The following is an 11,152-nucleotide window of genomic DNA, read 5'->3' on the forward strand; positions in this document are numbered from 1 at the left end:
ATATCTCCGATAAACAAGATATAAAATTAATCACAAACATCTTCGTCTCATCTTTTGTGATTCCACAATATCTTCTTTCGCCGCGTCGATTAAGATTATTGTGAGGTGATTGATAATACTAGGATGTTCTTCGGGATTATAAGTCCGGTTTATCAATTGGTTCCTGTTCACCTTGATTTATCAAAAGACGGAACAAAAACTTGTAGGTATTTCTGTGGGAGACAGATTTATCTATTTTTGTAGACTTTTCTGTGTGATACAGATTTATTTATTAAAGTCTTCGACTTTGGGTCGTAGCAACTCTTAGTTGTGGGTGAGATCAGCTAAGGGAATCAAGTCTGTAGTATCCTGCTGGGATCAGAGACGTAGGAGCATAACTATACCTTGGATCAGTGTAAGATTGATTGGGGTTCAACTACAGTCCAGACCGAAATTAGTTTGTAGTAGGTTAATGTCTGTAGCGGCTTAATACAGTGTGTGTTCAATTTGGACTAGGTCCCGGGGTTTTTCTGCAATCTGGTGTCTGTGTTATTTCTATTCCGCATTATATTTTGTTATATAATTGAAATATCACAGGTTGTGCATTTAAATCAATCAATTGGAAATCCGACCTTGGTTGTTGATTGAAATTGATTGATACTTGAACATTGGTCTTTGGTACCGTTCAAAGTGATTTCTCTTGTATTCAATTAGACTCGCAGATTTCTATTTGCTTTAGAAAGAATTGAATCAAGAAAGAGAGATATAACTCTTTGATATACTTTATTAAGATTGAGTCTAGTTGATTCTCTTGAAAGTATATTGGAGTTTGTCTATACAGATTGCTAAGAGAAATATTGGGTGTGGTTGTTGTACCCCCACTTTTTCAAATGGGATTAATATTGTGACTAAAATAGACACTAGACTTGTATAGATTAAGCATATGACCAGAAACACTACCAAAATAATCAAGAACGTTCATAATACCATGTATATTATGCATGTCAGTCTTAGTGAAGATAAGGATGTCATCAGCAAACATAAGATAAGTAATACCTGGAACATTCCTAGCTGCTTTCACTCCTGAAATTAGGTGGTTAATCTCAGCATTTAAGAGTAATCTAGACAAAAACTCCATACAAAGTATGAAAAGATATGGTGATAATGGATCACCCTGTCTAATACCTCTAGAAGGAGAGAAACTTTGAGTAGGAGAGCCATTCAATAACACAGAAATATTTGTTGTAAATATGCATTGTTCAATATAATTAACCACAAAATGTTTCATCAAAGCCAAACTATCTGAGAACCCCTAGAAGAAAAGTCCATTCAATTCTATCAAAAGACTTAGAAAGATCATGTTTTAAAGCCATAGTTCCACTATATCCCTCTTTATGTTTCATTGTATGTATCATCTCATGTGCAATAATAATGTTGTCATGAATATATCTACCAGGAACAAAAACTGCTTGATAGAGATATATGAGGTCATCTGCAAATTGCAGATGGTTAATCTCAAGTACATCAGAACCTACTTCAAATCCAGATAATAAGTTCAAATTGGCTGCCTTCTTGATCAGAATAGATAACACTTCCTCCACCAGAATAACCAAAAATGGAGACATTGGGTCTCCTTGCTTGATTCTTTTTGAACTTCTAAAAAAAGAGGATGCAGACCCGTTAATCACTACGGGAAAAACATCGATCAACTACACCAAAATACAGTTGTCATACGATATACGACGATGGGTATTGATGAGTTTCACAAGGGGGGGTTGTAGAAAGTCTTCAATTCTTTGCAACTCGTCAATACTAGTCGTAAACAAGGTCGTCGTTCCATTGTATACCACGCTTTTTTCAGTTGTGAAAGTGAATCCAAATTACTGGACAATGTATCACACAACTCTTCAAGTAGTTGTCGTCATTAGTTTCACAACTGAGTTATATGTCTTAGAAATTTATAACGCAACTCCACCAACAGTTGTGTATACACTCTTCTCCCATCCCTTATTTTAGTTGTATGACATACTCAACTCTTGTTTCACAACCAAAGGTATGTGTAGCAGAAACTCGCATCACAACCTTTGCTAGTATAGTATAACCTATTTTCACAATTATAATATTAGTTGTAATTATTTCTTTCACAACAAAAGCCTTTGTAGCAGAAATAAGTATCACAACCTTTGTTAGTGTAGTATAACCTATTTTTACAATTATTATATTAGTTGTAATTATTTATTTCACAACAAAAGCATGTGTAGCAGAAACAGGTATCACAACAATGTTTTGAGTAGTATAATTTTAATTTCACTACTCCATTATTATGTAGAAGAAGTATGTGTCACAACCATTGTTTATGTAGTATAACTTTATTATCACAACCCCTAGTTTGGTTATAAAAAATTGTTTCACAATCCTTGTTTGTGTAGCATAACTGTATTTGCACAACTCCTAGTTTAGTTATAATCAATTGTTTCACAACCAATACACTGTGTAGCAGAAAAATGTATCACAATCCTTGTTTGTGTAGTATAACTCCAGTGTCACAACTCCTATTTTGATTGTAATCAATTGTTTGACAACCTATGCTATGTGTAGTAATACCATTTTTTCCAGTATAGGTATATCCAATTACAACCTCTTTTAGGTGTTGTGATTCATTTACATTTTATAAAAATATATATATAAATTGGTTTTCAATTTCACTCAAAATGTACCACCACCATTCATTTAAATATGAAGCACTTAAACCTGCAAGATCATTCACACCCTTGAATGATTCCTGAAACATTGTTTCCACATAAAACACACAGACACACACACATTGTTTCACTGATAAGAGAAACAAAAAAGAACCAAATTGTTTTTTCAACAAGCACTCCCCAAACAGAATAACAAGTCAGATGGCAGGCAATATCAGATCCTTGGCCCATGTGGTATAAGTTCCTACAATGTCTATTACACGCTTCAACTCACCGGATTGCTTGTAGAGAATGGCATCATCCACATGAGACGTGATCACAGTTACTTTGTATGCTGCAAAACCTATTGGCAATTCATGGCACTCCATCTTTGGATCTGTTTCAGCAATAATCGCGTCAGCAAAAACCTCGTTCTCATTGTACCAACTGAGTAACCTTCAAGCTTTACCCTTCCTTAGCACTTCCTCCACCCTTGGTCTGCTGATTGGACTATAATTTTCATGGTGGGAAACAATCATGCTAGTGCTAGCAAGAACATTGCTAGCATTTCCAGACTACAGGATAAATACAACAGCAACATAAGAAATTGGCATAATGCAAAGAAATAAATTTGAACTGGCGATGTGCAAGTGTACAAACATATAAACACACTGACCTTTGGACTGACGCGATGCATGTGTGAGCCATCAGGGCAGACACAACTCGACGTCTTTTCCTATACCAACACCAAACCGGCAGTACGAGAGGCAAGTTTCAATTTATCAACTAAAAAAAAACTAAATGAATGAGTATGTTCTCACCTCTAACTGTGCAAGTCTCTCGTTCACTTCCTTCATACTGTCCCGGCACTCTTTGATGATCTTCTTATAATGGGTCTTGACAGCCATCTTTGTCCTTGTCGCTCCATACCCAATTTCTCTCAGTTTCCCTGGTTTGTCGTCACCAAGAGCTTTGGCAAGAAGATCATATGTCACAGATGATCCAACATCAACACCATGCTCTTCTGTTGCTCTTTGAATCTTTTCCTGTATTTGTGTATATGTAACCCGACTAGTCACATTTTTGCATCATTCAAACACATATAAACCAGAGAAAGAAACAAATAAAGAAGAGTTGAGTTCTCACCAAAGCCTCCACAACACCAGGAATAGGTTACTTTCCTTCCTTCTGTTTGTCACCCGTTGTCCAAATTTCGACTATATCAATCTCTTCTTTTGTTTTCCGTTCCTTTTGTTGTAAACAATATGTTAATCCATCTAGTTAACATATAAACAATTTGAATACAGTGAACCTATAATGAACATAAGAATAAAAATACAGAACATACCATTTTAGCCTCGAGTCTCGCATAACCTAGTCTATTGATAGTGTGTGGAGTGGTGTGTTTCTTTCTGATTTGTTGCATCCGTAATCTTTTTGTCTGATAAAGTACGGAACGTCGTTAAATAACAAGACATCACCAAGAACAATGAAAGTGCAATGAACGTGCAAGGGCTTAACGCCAAAAAAATTAATTTATTGTGATATTAACACTTACTCTGAATTCCTCCGAGCAAACATGTTTTACAAACTCTTCCCACTCATTGACAGTGTCATTCTCTGGTTTCAGTGTTGCCAGCATCTTCTCTCTTTCTTCTTCCTCTATCTCATCTAAGGCGAGTATCTTACCGGATTTCCTTGACTTAGCCTCTTTAAGATAACATCCCATCTTCCCAAGATAGTAGTCTTTGTAAAACTCATCGATAACAAACCTTTGTTGCAAATAAAAGCAAAAGAGTTAAAAGAGTTATAAAGAGAATGTATAAATCTTCTTGATACATTATAAAAGTAAAAGAGTTTAAAATTTGAAGAGTTAAGAAATTACCATGGCAATCGCTCATATGTTATCTTTGGCTTCCTTAGGGACAAGTCTCCAATCCTTGTGTTTTAATGGGATGTTTCGCCTAACTAAAACTCCCAACACACTTGCAAGCTGTACCGAAGGATCACCAATGGGATGATCCTTATTGTTAAAGCTAACAGCTTCCTTGCCATTCTTATCAACTGTTAGCCCTAGTGCACTCATCCTTGTTGAGCCACGTGGAACGTACTTTCTTTTGGGTTTTGCCTGCAAAACCCAAGTGTTTTTGCAGTTATTAAGCAAAAGAGTTAAGGATGGAAAAACTAACATAAAGATACAAATGAAAATCTTGGACAGACAGTCATACCTCAGCTTCTGTTTCATTTTCATTTCCCACGTCATGGTCCTCGCCATCATTCTCATTTTCCTTGTCTTCATTTTCCACCTCTTCATTTTCCTTCTCTTCTTGTTCATCATCTTCATCTTCTTCGTCGTCTTGAAGATCTGAGAAAGTATCATTCAAATTCCTGACTTGCACATTCGGACATGGCCCCGTGTACAATTTCCGCTTTGCACTTTTCTGCTTGTTAACAACTTCACTAGAGGGTGCAGCATAAGATGCTCCTGATGTGGACTGTAATGGTTGAGATTGTTCAAGTTCAAATGAGCTTTTCGTTTTCCTAAGTGATGATCATGTTGGAGTTGTCTTTTCAGCGACTGGTTCAACTGCACTTTTAGTTTTCCGAGGCGATGATCGTGTTGGAGTAGTCTTTTCAGCATCATGTGGTTCCTCTGAACTGTTCTGAGTAGTCTTTTCAGTATTATGAGGTTCCTCTGGAGTGTTCTTAAACCAAGGGGATGATCGTCTTGGACTCTTTCCGCTATCATGATGCTCTGAACTCTTCTTCTTCTTTTTAGGAGTTTGTTTGGCAAGAGACTTTTTACTCTTGTCTTTTAAAATGGTCTGCAAAATAAACTAAACTAGGTTAATCAAAAGGAGATGGTAAATAAAATAATTGATACAAGTAAAAAGAAACTGAATCATACGAGATTTGTTACTACCTTGAAAGGAGAAAAACGGACGCTTTTGGCTTGCTTGTTTACTACCTTTTTTGGAGTTGGGACCGACTTGTCGCTCTTTGCTTCATTGGTAACCTGTAACATAAAGTAAAGTAAGTTAATTAAAAGGAGAGAAAGAACATCATTTACACTAAATACATAAACTGAACCATAAGAAATATAAGTCTTTACCTTTTTGTTTACCATTGCAGACAAATTGGTCTTCACCTTCTTCCACACGTACGCAGCTACTATAAAAACAGAACCAAAAAGTCAAAACTACAAACATTCCACCATATCTCATCAGATAAGAAATCGCCATAATAAATTAGAAGGATTTCTAAATGAGCTGGTGCACTCACTATCTTATGAGTAAGTCCATTGCTTAAGAACAAATTAAGCAATTGGTTCGCTCATAAGATAGAGAGTGATCTGGCTCTCATCAAACCTTGCAAAAAAAAAAAGACTTTAGCAAAATCAATCCACATATTGCATCAACCTAGCATGTTATTAAGAAACCATCAACCTAAAATAGCTATCATGTTACAAACAATATTGACAATAATCTACAACTTAGAAATAGAAAGCAACCACCAAGCAACCGACACATGTTGGTTGGAATACGGAAGCCCTGCGTAATTCTCAATTGAGAATGAGCCAGGAGTTCAGTTTTCCCCCCAGCAGGTCTTACAGATTCACTTGATAGTTATCATGTTAGGAATATTAACCCTAAAGCATTCCACGTATGAATCAAATTTGAAAAATCAAACTATCATGTTAAGAATATTAACCCTAAAGAAATCCACATATTAATCAAACTTAAAAAAACAAACTATCATGTTACAAATCAAACTTAAAATAACCACCAAGCAACTGACAACCGCTGGTTGGAATACCGAAGCCCTGCGTAATTCTCAGTTGAGAATGAGCCATGAGTTCGGTACTCCTACCAGCGGCAATTACAGATTCACTTGATGGCTAATAATATTTCAAAAATCAAGTTCTAGAGAGCATAATGTATTAAGAAAAACTGTATTACTTGTTATCGAAAGCTTAACAGACATGGCTACATATATAGCCTTACAAGAACTAAAAAATAAGATCATATATAGCCTTATTGAAAGCTTAACATACATGGCTACATATAACTAACATGTTAAAAACAACCTATCATGTTAACATGTCAATCCACATACCATTATGACAACAAATAAGGTTCAAACAAGAACCAAAAAATAAATAACTTAAGAGACAAACTATCTCAGTATACTTGGTGTAACATTATTTAAACTACATCAACTTTACTTACATGAATACTAAATTTCTCATACATGTGCTAAAACTATCATGTTAAAAACAAGTCATTCTTAAAATTGAAAGGAATAAAGTCAATAAAGCATCATATAATTAATGACCATCGAGCAACTGACCACCGCTAGTTGGGATACCGAAGCCCTGCGCAATTCTCAGTTGAGAATGAGCCAGGAGTTCGGTACTCCAACCAGCGGCAATTACAGATTCACTTTATGGTATCAAAAACAAGCATCATGTTAACAGGGTTAAGAAGAAAACACAAATTTGATAATTTATTAAAAAATGAAACTACTACATGTTAAGAATATTAACTTTAATTCAAAACTCACATATTGCATGTCAAGAATCAGGTCAGAAAACATAACAATCAGTAAACAAGATTGAAGAACAAGCATGAATCGGTTCTGAATCGTCCGAGTCACAGAGTTTTAAGATGTTTTCAGGAATAAATCATACTGTCTCTGACGATTATACAACCTATTACAAAGGGTATTTTCTATAACCAAACAAAACGAAAGAATGAATCGGTTCAGAATATAAACCCTAACTCGGTTCAAAAAATAAAACCCTAATCAGGAAATCACGAAGATAATGAAAAAAAAATCAAATCAGAAATCAAACCAATAAAAATGACAAATACATCTATACATGTGAGATTTATACCTGAGTTTGAGTTAAGATGTAAATCGGCGCAGTTGAAGCTAGGGTTTGATCTCGGAGATTGAGGTGAAGTTGGGTTTCTTGAGATATCGATCGGAGTTTCAGATGAAGTTGGGTTTTAGGGTTTGAGGTGAAGGTGAGAAATCGGTTCTACACAGATGAAGTTGCAGAGAAAAGAGAGGTTACATCTAAAAACTATGTTTGTGAACTTATTGTTATATAAACTAAGGAATGCAAATTGCAAACCGTGGCTATATAGTTCATGAACTGATTCGAGTGAATCAAATCGTTTTTGCTTCGATTGTGTCTTGTGTAGTTACATAAGATTTCCTTGCAATTGAACAACTCTCTAACTAGTTCATTTGAGTCATTTGAGCTAGTTATGGTGAAGAAGAATATGGTTGATATGAAATTGCTCATATGGCTAACCATTTGGTTAACTATTGTTGAACCAACAAATATACATGTTTGGGTACGGTTACACAAGCCTAGAAATGTGCATTTCATTTGTGTGTAACAAGCTAAGTTTTCGATCTAACTGTTGAGAAATATTAGCTTTAATCTAATCATGTTTTCATCTAACGGTGAATACTGAATGCTTTGTTACTAAGCTAACATTGGTTGCAAACCCTGATTTGAAAGACCATATAAGGGAAAAATCTAGCAACTGGGAAACCTAATCCCCACACCTTACGTGTGATATTAGTTGTGTTACCTAGAGTCGATTCTCCTTTAACCTTTGGTTTCTTCTCTAAACCAGGTTAACGACTTAAAGACTTCATTGGGATTGTGAAGCCAGACCGATACAACTTTCTCGTAGTTGTGTGATCTGATCTTGCTATTTCTATCGTACAAGTACAATCATAAGGATTGGATTGAGATTGATATCTCTGATAGACAAGATAAAAAGTAGTCACAAACATCTTCGTCTCATCATTTGTGATTCCAAAATATCTTCTTTCGCCGCGTCGATTAAGATTATTGTGAGGTGATTGATAATACTAGGTTGTTCTTAGGCAATATAAGTCCGGGTTATCGATTGGTTCCTGTTCACCTTGATTTATCAAAAGACGGAACAAAACTCGTAGGTATATTCGTGGGAGACAGATTTATCTATTACAGTAGACTTTTCGGTGTGATACAGATTTTTTTATTAAAGTCTTCGACTTTGGGTCGTAGCAACTCTTAGTTGTGGGTGAGATCAGCTAAGGGAATCAAGTGCGTAGTATCCTGCTGGGATCAGAGACGTAGGAGCATAACTGTACCTTGGATCAGTGTGAGATTGATTGGGGTTCAACTACAGTCCATACCGAAGTTAGTTTGAAGTAGGCTAGTGTCTGTATCGGCTTAATACAGTGTGTGTTCAATCTGGACTAGGTCCTGAGGTTTTTCTGCATTTACGGTTTCCTCGTTAACAAAATTCTGGTGTCTGTGTTATTTCTTTTCCGCATTATATTTTTTTATATAATTGGAATATCACAGGTTGTGCGTTGTTCAATCAATTAGAATATCCGACCTTTTGGTTGTTGATTTAAATTGATTGGCACTTGGATATTGGTCTTTGGTACCATCCAAGTTATCTCTCTAGTATTTGATAAAGACTCGCAGGTTTCTATTTGTTTGAGTATATATCAAATCGAAAGATTGAGATATAAACTCTTTGAAATACTTTTTATCTAGATTGAGTCTGACTGTCTAGTTGATTCTCTAGAAAGTATATTGGAGTTTGTCCATACAGATTGCTAAGCGAAATATTCGGTGTGGTTGTTGTACCCCCGCTTTTTCAATTGGTATCAGAGCAGGCAAACATGTTTAAGACCTTACAAGTCTGTGTTTGTAGCGATATGACTCTATGGACAGAGGTTCTATCTCTATTAACGTACCACCAGTCTTCGATGGCTCTAATTACTTATGGTGGAAATTTCTATGCGAGCTTTTATTCAAGCACGTGAATTTCAATCATGGGTATATGTTGTTGTTGATGGTGGTTTTTAGCTTAGGGTTAAAATCGTAAAACCTTGCATCTGACGTGACATCACTCTGTAAGGAAATGGTGCTGTGAGTGCTAACCTCTCCACCGGCATATTTATTGAGCCATTCAATATATTTACATGAAATTTATCCAGACCGGCGAATGTAGCAACCATCTCAAATACTCTATAAATTTCGGCACCTCGCCAATACAAGACTCACTGAGTACTTTCATGTGTTATGTTCCCCGGCAGAACCCTTAATGTCGGTATGGCATGACAGATTTATGTTCACTCGCAACGGAGTAACATCAACCTCCAAGTACCAAAGTTAAGGCCATCGCACAAAATGCTCAGACGGAAAGCACACTGCATTCTGTAGATAAGGATTTTTGTGGCAGCATACAAAATCCAGCCAATTATTGAGATAACTCACAAAAAACTCATAAACCCGACTAATTTGCAAAAATTAGGGTTTCGCGCCCCGCGCATTACACTAGACACCATTAGTCGAAACTATGCTTAGCCAAGCTAGGCAATTTCCGCCACAACGCACTGGAAGTGTGGCCACGCCCTAGATTTCCGGCCCCACCTCTCATCGACCAATCAGGTCTCTCTAAATCCGCCACGCGCACACCAGAATTTTGGCCACGCCCTAGATTGCCGCCCCTCTTTCCATCGACCAATCAGGTCGCTTTAAAGCCGCCACGCGCACACCAGAAGTGTGGCCATGCCCTAGCTTGCCGACCCTCTTTCCATCGACCAATCAGGTTAATTTAAATCCGCCACAGCGCACTGGAAGTGTGGCCACGCCCTAGATTGCTGGCCCCACTTCCCATCGACCAATCAGGTCGCTCTAAAGTCGCCACGCGCACACCAGAAGTGTGGACACACCCTAGCTTGCCGGCCCTCTTTCCATCGACCAATCAGGTCGCTTTAAATTCTCCACAATGCATTGGAAGTGTGGCCACGCCCTATCTTGCCGACCCCAATTCCCATCGACCAATCAGGTCGCTCAAAAGCCTCCACACTCACACCAGAAGTGTAGCCACACCCATGCTTATCCGTCCCCCTTATATTAACCAATCAGGTTGCTCTAAACTCGCCACAATGTTGAAAAGGAGGAAACCGCGCCAGATGGCCGCAAAGCCAATTGGCTTCCCAAAAACCGCGCCAACATGCCAAACGGCATTCCATATGCCAAACGCGCATGCCAAAGATGCCAAAAACGTGCATACCAGGCGCACATACCAAACGCGCATGCCAAACATGCCTAAACACACATGCCAAACGCGCATGACAAACATGCCAAACGCGCCACTTACCGCGACAACATGCCAAAATTTTCCAGCCCACTCTCCGTGCGTGACCAGCTTCACAACGGACTTCAATTTGTCTAGCCTGAACCCTAGGCGCGGCCATGCTCTAGTGGCGGTGGACAAAACCTTAATTTCTAATCGTGGCACGAACTAGGCCCGCAACATCCCTCCTGAACTCTTCCTGAGTTTTACTGTCGGGATGTTTTCACCTCTTAAACAAGCTCAAAACCTAAATATTTCCGCGAGGGAGATAGGAAATTCTTTTCCGATCATAATGGAGGGGCGGACCTTCAAAATCCGAGTTCGTAC

At 37.7% G+C, this 11,152-nt stretch overlaps 1 long non-coding RNA gene across 1 annotated transcript; it reads right to left on the reverse strand.

Annotated features, from left to right (window-relative positions):
- Nucleotides 1-3,567: 3,567 nt before the first annotated feature.
- Nucleotides 3,568-4,086, reverse strand: LOC113353934. The gene is made up of 3 exons (XR_003361618.1): nucleotides 4,009-4,086; nucleotides 3,807-3,908; nucleotides 3,568-3,706 (listed from the first exon to the last, which is right to left on the reverse strand). It is a non-coding gene; the product is annotated as an uncharacterized LOC113353934 (long non-coding RNA).
- Nucleotides 4,087-11,152: the final 7,066 nt, after the last annotated feature.

The sequence above is a fragment of the Papaver somniferum genome, chromosome 2 (genome assembly GCF_003573695.1).
Source record: "Papaver somniferum cultivar HN1 chromosome 2, ASM357369v1, whole genome shotgun sequence".
Taxonomy (NCBI): Eukaryota; Viridiplantae; Streptophyta; class Magnoliopsida; order Ranunculales; family Papaveraceae; genus Papaver; species Papaver somniferum.